Source organism: Nomascus leucogenys, chromosome 16 (genome assembly GCF_006542625.1).
Source record: "Nomascus leucogenys isolate Asia chromosome 16, Asia_NLE_v1, whole genome shotgun sequence".
Lineage (NCBI taxonomy): Eukaryota > Metazoa > Chordata > Mammalia > Primates > Hylobatidae > Nomascus > Nomascus leucogenys.
Window position 1 is genome coordinate 70,654,964 of NC_044396.1, and position 12,611 is coordinate 70,667,574.

The following is a 12,611-nucleotide window of genomic DNA, read 5'->3' on the forward strand; positions in this document are numbered from 1 at the left end:
TCAGAACACGGCACTTTAGCAACCATCAGAATGGCTACTTGAGTCTAGATAAAGATGCTGATCTTCCCTGCCCAGGCGATGCAGGGGAAAGGCAGCCAGAGAATAGATGGTTCCGCTGAGTAGATTCATTTGTTAAATCTACCATGTGCTGTGCGTTTGCCGGGCATTTTCCCCAAGTTCTCCCTTAATTCCTATCCATCTCCATGAGACAGTTTTATCATTCTCATTTTAAAGCTCATGAAGTATCTGGATTCAAATCTAAGTCTGTCTGCCTCCAGGGTTGATGACATTTTATTTTGTAAGGCAGAATCATTCACGTACAAGGCTGTCTCCCCACCAGATTATGAACAGCTATGGGGCGCGGAAAAGCATTTATTCCATTCCTAGTAGGCATTAACAGAAAATCATGAATTGAAGGGAACCCCAAAGTCGCTTCTCCCCCTTTCATGTTCTTATTTCTGGTGGGGAGCTCCCTACTCCATTTCAGCAGCAGGAGCACACTTCAATTTTGTCATTTATTGAGAGCTGACTCCGAGGCAGGTGCTTAGATCTTGGCAACAAGATGAGACACGGGGCAGGAGGGCAGTGAGCTCTGTCTCCCCAGCGCCTCCGGCAGGGCTGACACACAGCAGGTCCTCAGTGCTTGCCTGTTACAAGGCTGAACAAAGGAATGCTTCTCCAGTAGATGGCTCTCCCATTCCATAGTGAGGGGATATTTGCAAGGAATTGCCCCTCTCCCTGTCTTCATGCAAGGAATTGCCCCTCTCCCTGTCTTCACTGCAGAAGACAGTCCTCCTTCTTTTCAAAAATGTGTACTTTTTTTTCTGATCCTAGAAGTAATATAAGCTTATTATAGAATTATTGAACATTTGGGAGAAATTTGAATTACGAAAAATTAAAGAAATAAAAAATAGTCATACATTTAGTTTGCTGCTAAAAAATAACAAAGAATATCTATCTAAATGTGAGTACATGGAAGACATTCATGATCTCCTTTTGAATTATGAAAATAAAGTTTTAGCACACTAACTGTGTTCTAAATATGACTCAATTTTCCTAAAATAAATAAATGTAAATCCTCCTAGGAAAACATCAAAAAGAGCATATACCGATTCAATCTTGTGTTAAGTAAGTCGGTGATGAAGAGTGAAACATGTGAGGGGCTTTATTTTTGTTTTACGTGTTCATAGATTGTTTTAATTTTAACTATTATGTTCTACTTTTTAGTTACAAAATATTTTTTAAATTATAAATTTATAATTAAACAAAACAATAACCGGTGTTAATATTTTGTTATCTTCTGGCATTTCTTTTTAAAACATCTGTATCAAAACACAGGAAGCATTTGATTTTCGTTTGTTTTGTTTTTGAGACAGGGTTTTACTCTGACATCATGGCTGGAGTGCAGTGGCACTGAGTTTTGTATCAATTTTTTTTCACTTAATATGTCTTGAGAACTTTCCCAAGTCATTAAAAGTTTATTAGAAATATTACTTCTAATTGCTTGGTGTTTCATCATTTGAGGATTTCATAATTTAGCTATCCTTCAGGTATAGAACATTTAAACTATTTCCATGTTTTCTCAATAATAAAAAATGCTTCCACAAATAGCCTTGGACAGAATTTGTATGCGTCTCTATTTTGCTACATCATATTTCCACAAGCAGAATGGTTGAGTCAAAGAATATGAAGATGTGTGATATGCTCTGCTGTGGACCTTCATGGCTGGGCCTGCCAAATTTAGTAACCCCAGATTTGGTGTCACAGCAGACACACGGGATGAAGTACCTGCAGACTGTTCATTGTGATAAAATTCCCATAGCACTGGGTGTGTGTGAGTTCCATCCCTTACTTCATGATCTGGCCTTAGGCAGCAATGCTGTCCTGGGGGAGAGGAAAAGGTTGCATCAAAAACCTAGAAATATGTCCTTCCTAGTAGTGTGGTAGTGATGCTGGAGTTTCTGACTAGCTTGGTTGAGTGTACACAGAGAAAGTCTCTTTGGCTCCTGTTCTCCATGATCTAGCAGGACCTATTTTTGCTAATCTCATCATAATTAGGCTTCTGTTAGACTATACATTGTCCAATTTATTTGAGAAAAAGTCAAAGTTTTATCAATATGGATTTGTCATGAAAAAACAACTTTGCAGCTGGGTGCAGTGGCTCACGCCTGTAATCCCAGCACTTTGGGAGGCCAAGGGAGGTGGATCGCTTGAGGTCAGGAGCTTGAGACCATCCTGGCCAACATGGCAAAACCCCATCTCTACTAAAAATACCAAAAAATTAGCCAGGCGTGGTGGTGCGTGCCTATAATCCCAGCTACTCGGGAGGCTGAGGCTGCAGAATCGCTTGGACCCAGGAGATGGAGATTGCAGTGAGCCCAGATTGCACCGCTGCACTCCAGCCTTGGTGACACAGTGAGTGAGACTACGTCTCAAAAAAAGAAAAAAAAAGGAAAGAAGCAACTTTGCCATTTGATGAGAGTATTATTTATTATTTCCACATTTGGGTTCTTTATGAGGTAAAGTTTTGCTCATATGCTTATTGATAATTTGTATTTTTGAGAGTAGAGTATGTTGTCTATTTTTTCACTGAAGGTTTTTCTTATTGCTTTATAAGAACGAATTGCCCGGGCGTGGTGGCTCACGCCTGTAATCCCAGCACTTTGGGAGGCCGAGGCAGGTGGATCACGAGGTCAGGAGATCGAGACCATCCTGGCTAACACGGTGAAACCCCGTCTCTACTAAAAATACAAAAAATTAGCTGGGCATGGTGGCGGGTGCCTGTAGTTCCAGCTACTCAGGAGGTTGAGGCAGGAGAATGGCATGAACCTGGGAGGCGGAGCTTGCAATGAGCTGAGATCATGCCACTGCACTCCAGCCTGGGTGACAGTGCCAGACTCCGTCTCAAAAAAAAAAACAAACAAAAAAAACACTAAGTATACAGATGCTTATCTTTTGTCTATCTTAAATATTGCAAATATTTGCTCTGTTGTTTATTTGCCTATTCATTTTATTTATAATGTTTCATGGTATATAAAAATTTAAATTTCATGTAACAAATTCTATTAACATTTTCCTTTGCACTTTCTGTTTTTATGCTTATAAAGGCTTTCTCTAATGATATCCACTAAATAATCAATTATCTCTGGATCTTATTTATTTTTTACATTTTACCCTTTAATCCATTTGGATTTCATTCTGATGTACGTGTGACGCATGTGTCTGACTTGATATTTTTTCCCAAAATAATTCAGCTTCTCACTTCCAGCCCCCTACTCTCCATTGCCCTTACAGTTGCATCAAAAATGGAGATAATTCATTAAAAAAGGGAAGAAGTAATCAAGGAAGACCACCTCTCCTAGGGCTCACTATGCTGGAGAAGGGGTGTCCACCTTGCTTTTGTCATTCAGAGAGGCACTGAAAACACATCACTGAGTTTTCTGAAAGAAAAGCTTTTCAGGCTGCCTAGAGTCCTCATTAATTCTAGACCATAATAGTGGTACTTATCTCCTTTATGCTGCTGACTATTATTTTTCCTAGTATAGGATGTGATTTTTTTTCTTTTGTTTTAATTCCCATGTCACCCATGATACTCTTCAAAAGAGGTGGATGAAATTGACTTCCAGCTTCCCCTATGCCCTGGAATAGAAGCCATGCTTTCATGATAAATTGCACAGAAAAAAAAAGGCAGCTGGAGTTGCTTGTACCAAAATGAGAGTGGCTTTTGGCTCTGCTTCAGTGACTTTATTTCACATTTCTTTCTGAACTCTCAGAGAAAAGTGATAATGAGAGTTTAATCTCTAGACTTGTGCCATCAGCTTTTTATTTTCCTTGGAATGTTTTAAATCCTACAGGGCCTCAATTTCAGCCACTAGACACAGCACTTTCATGGTAGCTCTTCCCTGGGGTGGAAATAATCAGAGGGTAAAAATCCTAGGTTTGCCATATTTTTCAGCTGCAATCTGGTATATTTTTATTATTTTGAAAAGACTAGGGGCACAAAAAAAAAGCTTAGTGGGGAGTGAGATGAAGGATGGAAAGCAGCTATTCTACAATTTACTGGAACTCGGCTACCCTTATGAGCTAATATTCAACACCCTTATGGATGCTGATACTCTGATCTTTCCACTTTTCTGAATTTTCCTCTCTTCTTTGCTGTGGTGGCTTGGGATGTACATCATGGAGTACGTCATTAGACTTTATCCAAGTTGTTTGTGTGTTGATGTTGAACCCATGAGAACTAAGAATTCCTTCATTGGAATCCTTCCTGGGGTAGGTAAAGCATAGTGTGGCTAGAGGGAGTGGTGGGTTCCAATAATAGTGCTTTTCTAACATTTTTTAAAGCAGGAAAGTTATTTTTTTGAAAGTCTTATGAAAATAAAACTTTTATTTACTACATGACACTTGGGATACAGATGATATCATACTTATATATTTATTTAAACAAATGAAATCTGGCTCCAGGCCTCTCTCCTTGACAATATTAAAAAGATCTTCTGGGTCTTTTATGTCTGGCAAGGCATGGGTCATTAGTGCACAATAGTTCCTGTGGCCCTGGCTCCCTACCATGGTTTCATGATCCATCAAGAGAAGATGGCTCCACTTTTCCATCTCTGCCATGAAGTGTCTTTGCTGAGGTTACCGAGGCTCTATGCTTAACACCAAGTCCTTATAAGTGCCCATGTTGCCAGGCTTTTTGAGGACTGGCTTGCCTCAGAGTGATTCCATTTTGTGTAGGGCATTTAGCATCATTATTTTATTTAAGTTCAGGAGATTCACTCTTTCAGAAGCCTTGGAGCTTCCCTTCCTAATCGTCAGGATGCACCATCTCCATGTTTCTCCTCTTTAGGTCATTCCACTTAGTTTCATCATGTGCTAGAGCTTTGAACTTTAAGTGTCTCTTTAGGAGTTATCATTAGGGAATTCTTCTGCTCCTGGCTGTTGAAGAGGTGGAGGGAGGAGGCGACAGTGCAAGCTTTTTTGACTCTGCAACCTGGAATGTAGACCTAAGGATTAGGGGCCGTCACTCTTTTGAGGTGTGGGGGCGATACATTTTTTGTTCTTTCATAGGAGATTATCTAAGGGAAAAGAAAGTACCATTCTTTAATCTTTTAATAAGAAGTCTTATTACATTAAATTTTCAGCAAATCACTATGATGTATGTGGCCTATTGATATGCAAAATAGACAGAATTGGAGATGCTGTGATGGATGTGGATGGTGGCAAGAAGCCCTCCTCAAACCCAGCATCCCCCTAACGTTCAATGGCTCCTCAACTACCTTGAGGAGTCCCGGTGGGTAGGAGGCAGTTGTGGTATCTATAGATCTCCATCTAGAAACCATTTAAAATTGGTATTTCTGATAACATCTCTTCATATCCACACACATTTATTAGGACATTTTGACCTAAGAATGTAAACATGGCTAAAGAGGAACAGCTCCAATACCAAGCTGGCCAACTTTGGTGCCCTCTGTAACAGAACTGAAGAATATTTGAGAGAAGATTTCTATGAGGCCTCCACTTTCTAAATAACATTCTCAAAGAATAGGGAAGTCCTCTTATGCATTTTAGTTTTTCTGAACAGAAACACATCATTTCTATGATGTTCTTACTTTCCATCAGGCTGAGTTTATGTAAAATAACTGAAATTGAAAGAGAACATGCTTACTACGTGCCAGGCACTTTTTCAAACACATGACATATAGTATTTATTTATATTTAGTCACAAATACTTCAAAGTGCCAGAAATTTTCCTAAGAATTTAATGAATATTAACTCATGCACTCTTGCAAAAAACCTTCACATAGGTACTCTTTTTATCACCTCCATTTTTCAGGTGAGAAAATTAAGGCGCAAAAAGGTAAAGAGAATTGTTCAGAGTCACACAGCTAACCAGTGGCAGGCTTCAGGTTTGTACAGTAATAGTCTGGTCCCAGAGTTAAGGTTCTTTACTTCTACATCTGTTACCCATGAACAATGCAGCTCATTTAATCATGCCTAGGAGGAAAGTAATATATCTCCATTTCACAGACGATGACACTGAGGTCCAATGCATTTAAGTATTTGCTTGAAATCATACCACTGCTAAAAGGAAGAATATGAATTCACATTCAGTTATTCAGGGTCAAAAGCCTGTCTTAATAGCAGCAATTGAATCTTTAAGGGATACATTTGCCAATGTCACACTGCTGCTAAAGGCAGAGCCTAAAAGCACGCTTGGATCTGTCACCCAAATCAGTGTGTTTATACTTCAAAGAATAGACAATAAATTATGAGTTTAGATGTTTTGGGAAACTGCTTAAAATAGTTCCCATTTATAGGTAATAAAATAATACTAACAAAAGCTAGAATTTGCTATGTTCTATTATTGCTATTAATGTATGTGTACTTTCTAATTTATTAAGATAATACACAGGCATCTTATGAAAATCAACCAACATATAGAAGAATATATAGAAGAAAGCAAAAATCATCAGAAACTCCACAGTCTTGGATGACCATAGTTGATATTCTGGGGAGTATTTTTACATTTACTTTCTCTACACATTTAATGCATGTACCATATGTGCAATCATACAATTTTAGGAAAATGAAATCTTACTATAGATATTATTCGTAACTTGCCTTTATCCATTTGTTCCTTCATTCAAAATACTTATTCAGAGCTTAACATTTATCAAATGATATGCTTGAAACAATATGTTGTGTCCACTTTTCTATTTCAATGAACACAAATATCAATCTTTTCATGGGTAATAAGCTGTAGTAGTCAGGATAGGCAAGGTTATTCTGTAGTAACAAATTAACCCTTTCAACACAGTGGCTTGATGAAAAAAGAATTACTTCTTGCTTACACAGTTGGCTGTGGGTCCAGCGTTCCTAAATGGTGACTCGCAGATCCATGCCTCTTCCATCTTATGGTTCTCATCTCGGTGAGGGACTTCTGGTCACTGCAGCAGGGGAAAAGTGCTGGAACATTACACAAAGGCGTTCCACGGCCTTGGGCTAAAAGTAAACCCAAAACACTTTGTTCCTGGTCCTCTGACTGGAAGTAGTCACATGGTGCCACCTAACTTCAGGAAGCCTGGGATATATAATCTTCTGTGTGCCTCAGGGAAGATGAAGAGAACCAGAAATTGGTAATGTCTCCCACCTGAGAATTCTTCTGTGGAATGTATCATTTATTTAGCTAATTTTCTCTGGATTAATAGTTACTATTGTTCCTGTTTTACGAACAACACTGTGATGAATATCCTTCCACATGTATTACATACGCTCATTCATTAATTTCTCAGTTTAAATTCCTGGAGAAGAAATCAATAAGTCAAAAGTATATTTAAAATATTAATATAGGTTCTGGACCTAGACTGCTCATCCCTGCTCTTCTCCCATGTAACATAGGGGCTTAAAGCCCAGAAAGTATGTTTCCCAGACTCCTTTGGGTTAAAGTTCAGTTTAGAATCTGCTAATGAGGGGCACTCCTGTGAGATGGAGAAGGAAAAGCTATTATTCTCTGGCGACAACTTAGGGCTGACACATGGGGCAACTCAAACATGAAGTTTTCCAATCGCATCTGGGCATCCTCATGAGAACTATACATGTCGGTACTACCATCAGTGAGGTCATCTGTGTCTCCAGGTGCGCTCTGGAGAATCACCTATTTCAGTGTTGCAGGGAGCTGAGATATAACTGGTGACTGCCTTGTAATCTTGCACTGCTGGATTTCTTGAAAGGAGCCTTCCCAATCTACATTCCTCCAGACTCCCAGCTGTTGTGTAAACCTCAGTGTAAATATTCCATATCATTCCTCTTCTTTCCTAGAATGGCTTCTGTTCTGATTTAACCTTGACTGATGTAGCACCTGTCACCAAATTGCTGTTCAGGAAATATGTCCTAAAGAAACTCCCAACAACAGCAATACATCAGAGTGGCACCTCTTTACACTGGTGCTTGGTAGGTACTGTCAATATTTTTCAACTTTGGCAAAGTAATACTCAAAACAAAAAAAATTAATAGTGGTTTATATTTGCATTTCTTGAGTTCAAAATATTTATTATATTTTATTGGTTGTTTTTTCTTCTTTTGTAAATTGTATATTGATGTCTTTGATTATCACGCCTCCTCTTTTGACCAACAAACTTTCCTAAATACTCTCCTCTTCGGTACTACTTTTATTTGGCACTACTTTGCCCCTCTTATATTCCAAGGGTAATCATTTGTTTCAGTATATTAGGTCTGGGGAAGAAAAATCATATGCATGTGAACAAATGACTAAGTCACCAAGTGGGAGACTGCAGCCTGTTAGGGTAATTCCTTCTCTCTGCATCAAAGAGGACAAACACTTTTAAGTATGAAGAGCATGTTAAGGCAGATTATTTTGAATAAAAATAACTTGTAAGGCTTTCTTAATGGTATTTGGTTCTCATTTTCCTCTTTGGTTTCCCCTTTCACTAATGATCCTCTTTTGGTGCGAGTCTGTGTCACATCACATCCTTTAAAGAAGAAAAGAAAATTTCTACAGATGAAAGTGTTTGCAGGGAGTGGGTTTATGCTGTACTGCTTCTGAGACTCTGAAAGAGAGAACCATCAGAAAGAGTTGTATTTTCCTTTTGAACCTGAGAGATGAAAAAACAGCAGCAAAAGTAAACTTTAAGCAAAAGAATTGAGGGGAAAATGCCAGATAGCTATGGTCAAATGGTCATAATTTGCCAAGAATTAAACTGGAAGAGAAGATTAACACTTTGAGGGTGGTTTAGACCCAGGAATGGAAATGAAGACTTGCAAATCTATTTGATTAGTGATGGCCCTGAAGAGTTGGGCTGAGATAGATTCTGAGACAAAGTCCACGTTTAATTAGAAAGTGTCCTGTGGTCACTTAATGATGGATGCCACAGTTCAGGAAGGTGAGGGAAATAAACAGATGCCACAAATTTATCATTCTCTGGTTTAGGATGTGGGTCTCAACTGGAGCTAAGAAATGATATTTTCTAAGATGAAATTGCATAAAGGTGAACATTCCCTAATGTCCTAGAAAAAAGGAGAACTTCCTAATGCAGCCTGTCTCCATCCCAAATTCCTCATATCTCTTTGGTTGATGAACACTGGTTGAAGCTGGATACAAAATTGTTTTAATTTACCTGATGTAGGAAATTATTAGCACTATTTTTTCAATTCTACAGAGACCATAGCCAATATCTTATAAGCTCATACCCACAAGATCACAAACATAAACTCTCCTTTGAGGAGATTTACTTATTGCTGAAAGACATTGGTGAGTAATGGATGTAGGTTTCATGGTGGATACATTATGCCCTAATCACAAACTATTCCTTGGAGAGTTTCATTAATTCTTTTATGTCAGTTCTGTACTGTTTAATGTTTCCAGACATTTTAATAAAGAACAGGCTAGTATATTAATTCTTTTATTCATTTCACACAGATTTTTTGTTCTTACTATGTGCAAAACACTGTTAATTGGGATGGCCATAGAGACATGAGACATGGTTTACCATATATGAGAAGATTACACTCATTGGGGGAACAAGGGTGACACAAATGAAAATCTAAACAATATAAGCAGAAAATTGTAGAAATGTAGAAAATTTGCCATTTGAGTGACAGTGATAATAAAACTTCTAGAGAAGTCTAGTAGAGGCTGTGTGCCCGGGAAATGCTTCACAATAGAAATAGAAATGAAGGCCAGGCATAGTTGCTGATGCCTGTATTCCTGGTACTTAGGGAGGCTGAGGTGGCTGGATTGCTTGAGCTCAGGAGTTCAAAACCAACTTGGGCAACAGAGTGAAACCCTGTCTCTATAAAGAAGTACAAAAATTAGCGGGGCATGGTGGTGCCCACCTTGTAGTTCCCGCCTCTTGGAGATGGGATCATCGCTTGAGCCCAAGGAAGCAGCCTGGGCAACAGAGTGAGACCCTGATAAAAAAAAAAAAAAAAAAAAAAAAAAAAAAAAAAAAAAAAAAAAGAGAGAGAGAGAAAGAAAACATGGACAAAAACAAACAGAATAGAGAGAAATAAGAGACAATAAGTACATTTCTATTTAGATTGGGTTGGAAATAGTGTGGCAATATGAAAATGAGCATGTTATGTATCTGCCCAGCTGGAGAGAAAGGTTTCTTGTTGAGAAAATAGTGGAAGAGTTGGAAATGCTCATTTGATGCCTTTGGCTATTTTTGGATGTATCCAGGGTTATGTTAAGTCTGCAGCCCTGTGGAATTTCCAGTCTTTGGTGCCCTAGGGCTAACTCTGGAGGGCTTGTTCCATTTGAAGCACATCCCTGAAGTTTGTCCAAATGGCAGTTCATGCTCCAGAATTTTCCCAGATCAACATTTTTTAAACTGTTCTAAAGTATGTTATTAGATACTCTGTTTTAAGAAACCAATGCTAGCCATATTTTTCTTTTTACCATTCATTATAAATAGGTCTGAAAGAAATATTAAAGAACTTACGCATGTAACCAAACACCGTCTGTTCCCCAATAACCTATGGACATAAAGAATTTTTTTAAAAAGAAATATTAAACTTTACTATTAATACTCAACTATATTATAATGTTAAACTATGTGTATACATGTAGTTTTTATTTTAGTGTATCAGTACGTATTCCAGTCTTGACATTCCAGAATGTCAAGAAGTTGCAGAAGAGACCACGTAATGCATGAAAGCATTATGTTTAATTTTGTTTATGGGTCGCATCTACTAACCTGAGAATCATATTGATGTATGTTGCCTATCAAGTGGTTGTTGGACTGTTATATATCTTGTTTTAGAATGTAAATATGTACTTGTGTTAGTTAATGTTTATTGACTATTAAATATTTATACTATGCAAACTTGTTCCCATGCATCTGTGACTAATAGAAGGTCTTTTAACATAACAATCAGAATATAATCATTCTCAAACTGTTTGAATTTGGACCAGACAAGAGGTAGAATACTTCAGAGTAGGGATAGTAATCAATGTCTTCAATTTCTTTTAAAACTAGGAACTGAACCTTTAGAATCTAATCAATCATTTTTGGCGCAATCTTATTCAAGAATACCAAAATAGTTTAGAACATATTATTCTTCCTTTGAAAATGTATAGAACAAAATTTTTATACTATATGTCAGTTAGCAAAAATTATAGGAATAAACTTGGTGCTACTCCTGATATAAAAATCTGACCTATCAGTAGTTTTCCTCATATGAAAAATATACACCATCTATAATGGGTTGAATGGTGCCCCCTCAGGAGACATGTACACCTGAAACCTGTTGAGTAGGAATGTATTTTGTAAAAGAGCACCTACAGATATAATTAAGGATCTTCAGATATGACCATTAGGTGAATCCTAAATCCAATGACACATGTCCTTATAAGAAGGGGAGACACAGACACTGAGAGAAGCCCATGTGAAGACAGAGGCAGATATTGAAGTTACATAGCCCCAAACCAAGACTGTCAAAGGTTTCCAGCAGCTACCAGAAGCTAGGAGAGGTGTGGAATATATCCTAAGAGTCTCTAGAGGGAAACAATTCTACTAACATCTTGATTTTGGACTTCTTAGCTTCCATAACTGTTGTTTAAAGCCACCAAGTTTTTGGTAATTTGTTACAGCAGATCGAGGAAACTAATTTGTTACCCAATCCTTTCTTCCTATCTCCCTTTCTCCCCTTCTTTCTTCCCTTTTTCCTCCCTCCCTCCCTTCCTTCCTTCCTTCCTTCCTCCCTTCATTCCTTCCTTCCTTATCTCATGCACTCAACAAAACTTTCAGTGCCTATATGTGATAGGCAGTGGGCAAGTGGGGTTAGAAATGTAGCAATAATAATAAAACACCATCTCAGACACACTGTGTTTTATTACACCTTTTGGGAGATATACAATGTCTTTCTTAATTTTTCTTTATTGTGAATGCTCGTGGCCTCTTCTTCATTCACATCAGCATCTGAACACATTCCTGCCAAACGCCACTTTAAATGTGAATGCTAACTTATTTGACTATACTTGTGTCAAATGTTGTTCTGCAAAATTGTACTAGATCTCAGTACTGATCATGCTCCCTGCCGAAGGCATTGGCCAGCTTGGGGAAGGACTGCCTTTGCCTGCACCTACCTTATCACTCCCCAAGCTCTGAGGGATTTGGGAGTCCAGGACCGGCCGCTGTGGCTCCTTATTCGATTTACCCTCCTCCACTGTGCCCCATGTTGTATTTCCTTCCATCTCCCTTCCCCACCCTCACCCACATTTCTCCTCTTCTAGCCCTCAGCTCTCATGCTTTTTTTGATCTTTTGACATAGCCAAATAGAATCCTAACTTTTTACCATGATTTACAAGTACAAAATGCTCTGGGCTTCCTCTCCTGCCACTCCTCTCTTGGCTCAGTAGGCGTCAAATGCCCTGTTTTCCTTGATGTTCCTCCAAGATTCCAAGTATGCTTCTCCCTCGATGTGTTTATACTGGTGTGTTCTCTGCCAGGAAGGTTCTTCCTGAGACAGTCACGTGGCCCATTCTCTCACTTCATATAAGTCTCTGCTTAAATGTCACCTCTTCAGAGAAGACTATGCCCAAACTATTCCTAAGGCTGCTAACATAATTTGGATATTTGTCCCTCCGA